The sequence below is a fragment of the Phalaenopsis equestris genome, unplaced genomic scaffold (genome assembly GCF_001263595.1).
Source record: "Phalaenopsis equestris unplaced genomic scaffold, ASM126359v1 Scaffold000347, whole genome shotgun sequence".
NCBI lineage: Eukaryota > Viridiplantae > Streptophyta > Magnoliopsida > Asparagales > Orchidaceae > Phalaenopsis > Phalaenopsis equestris.
This window is the reverse complement of record NW_018164789.1, coordinates 1311351-1314385: the sequence shown is the minus strand read 5'-3', so window position 1 is coordinate 1314385 and position 3035 is coordinate 1311351.

Below are 3035 nucleotides of genomic sequence, written 5' to 3'. Positions count from 1 at the left end.
TATATATATATATAACACAAATATAGATTGACAATGCGATTAAATTTCACTATACATCCTAAAAGAAAATAAAAAGTAGGCAATCAAGCTCTAACCATATACAACACAGTAATCCTAGAATTACATATTTACTTGTGCATTCTTCTTGTCTTCCATCCTCAATTAATCTATTAGTTCATTCTTCATGGTTGGGTCCTCCAAGCATTACAAGACATCAGTTGCTGGTGCATACCATTCCTATATCCACAGATCCTAAAATAGCTGAATATAAAATACAATTAAAATAAAATAAAAATCCTAATTAAAACATACAAAATAACGGTAATCGAAAAGCAAGCATTTAAGCAATAGGTATGTCAAAAATGTGGACTTAACATTGTTAGGTTCCAAATCCACTATCTTAATTAACCTAAGCACCTTTCTTAGGAGCATTAGAATTGTTTAGAATTGTAGCTACCATTGATTAAAAAAAAAAAACATTTTAGTTTATTTATTATTAGGTTTTTAGCATGCCACTTTGCTAAGCACTGCCTGCTATAAAAAATAAGCATTATACTACTAAAAAATCATCCTAATGCAAAATCTATGCAAACACGGCCATCCTAGCATCCAACATAAGTTGGCAAATAACACATCACAATAAATAACATAAAAAACATCAATCAATCACATAATTAACAATCTTAACCTAAGTATAGAGTTGGTGATATTACAATCAATCTAATATTATATTGGTAGTGTGTTGAGACTAAAATAATCTTTAATTTTAAATTATATCTTTGAGTTTTGAGATTGATTTTTATTAGTGGGTGGTTTAGGCTCAATTGTGTAATCTTTTATCTGTGAATTTTAAGTTACAAGTTTGATTCAGTTTGTATTTACAGTTAAATAATAATGAGTGGAACAAACAACTATAACCACCCACTTAAGATGGGGGTCTCATCCTATTAAGGTTAGCATCCCACTTGAAGGGAGTTGCACACCACCTTAAAAGATTAAGGAGATTTAAGTTATTTTATTAAATTTGGTTAATTCATAAGTGTTTGAGTTCGGTTTATAAATTCTTTCAAAATTGATTTTGAATTAAATGTTTAATTTGAGTTCATTTTGATTTATCATTTCAATTTTAAGTTTAATATTTCTAGTTTTATTTATGTTAGCAGACTTAGTTTTATTTTGAGCTAAGGTTGAATAGATTTTATTAGAATTTGATGTGATTTAAGTCAGGCTTTTGAATTTAACTAAGATTATTTGAGCTAAATGTAGTTTGGTTAATTGATTTAAGTTTTGATTATGATTAAAGTTACAATTTGATTTTATCAAATTAATATCCAAAATAGAATACTTTATAGATTAGCAAAGGAAATGAAAAGGATGCAACATTGACCTTTGAGGTTGGGTTTGACTTTTAATTCAATATTTTAAGTGAGCTCAAGTTTTGATAGGCTGAACCTTTTGATTTGGTTTATAATTAACTTTGAGATTAGATTGGTTAGATGTCCATTTAAGATTTGGTTCAATTGATATGAAATCCTCTAAGGCATTGATCCACATGAGCATTAACACTGAAGATTTACATTGAATTTAAGATTTAATATTTTTTTAAAAAAAATTTAAATATAATATCAAAAAATCTAAAATATGCATAAGATCACTCAATAAAGTAAAAAAATCACCAAATAAAATTTCTAATATTAATGACACTCAAGATAAGTTTCATGATTCAAGGGAATTTCAAAATTTCAGCTAGTTTGTAGTTCAATGCAAAATAGATTGCCTTTCACATAATTTAAGATAAACTCTTTAAGAACTTTAGCATAATCTTTTATTTTTTATATTCTTCTATTATTTTGTGCTGTAGAGAATGTATAGATAATCAGTACAAAAAAATTTAGTAAATTAAATAAGATATAAAAAATAGATATAGAAACTATCAAAAAAGAAATTAACTTATTATATTAGACAAAGTTAGATCATACTATACAATTAGGATGGATTAAAATAAATTATAAGAAATATTTTATTAACTGAAACAAATTGAATAATTAATAAAAATTGGATTATACTATAAGATCAATTAAGATTATCATATTTTGAAATAATTATAACACAAACAATTTGCATTAATTTAAAATTTAATTTTCTTGTATTATACAAATGGATCATACTATAAAATCAACATGATTAACTCCTTTTAAACAATTGCTTAAGCTTCAATTATTAAGCCAATTCAAAATTTAAACTATTCATATTACATGGCATATCATACCATAAAATACATTTTCTTAATTAATTTAATTATAAAGCTAAATTGGGATAATTTGATATTATTTTATATAAAATGAGCCTGCTGTATAATCATGATCATACTATATAATAAGCTAAAAATTTATTTTTATATTAAAATTAGACTTTTCTTACTTTGCATGCTTGATATATAAGCTAATATTAAACCCTTTAAATGAGAATGAAGCTTATTTGGTAGAAACTTAGCCAATGATATTTTGTAATTCAGAGAGAGAGAGAGAGAGAGAGAGAGAGTTTATAATGAAAAGAAAAAGAGAATAACACAGACATATTTTAATCCTTGTTTCTTCACCCTATTCCTCATAGTTGAAGATGTGCCTACTCTGAAAGCTAATATCTTGTTCATGGGAAGGAGATCTTGATATTAAAAAGCTTTGTGAAGACTTAGTGTAGTGAGCAAATGTAGTATTCTTTTTGCTTGGATTTGAAGTGGATGTAAGGTTTCTCCAATATCTACTTTAGAAAGAAATTTCTCCACTTTATGATAGCAAAAGAAAAGAGTAGTCAAATTTTTTAGAGGAGGACGGAAGAAATTAATTTAAGTTTTTTACCTTTATTTACTTGTTTACATTCCTTTTACTTTATGTACTTCTACTATCATTTCATGTTATTACATAATTGGAATGTTATGCAATGTTGTAAAATATGCAGTAATTATTTCTTTTGATATAAAATCTAAAATTAACGTTTTATGAGATATTTTTTATTAAACTTTTTGTGATAATATA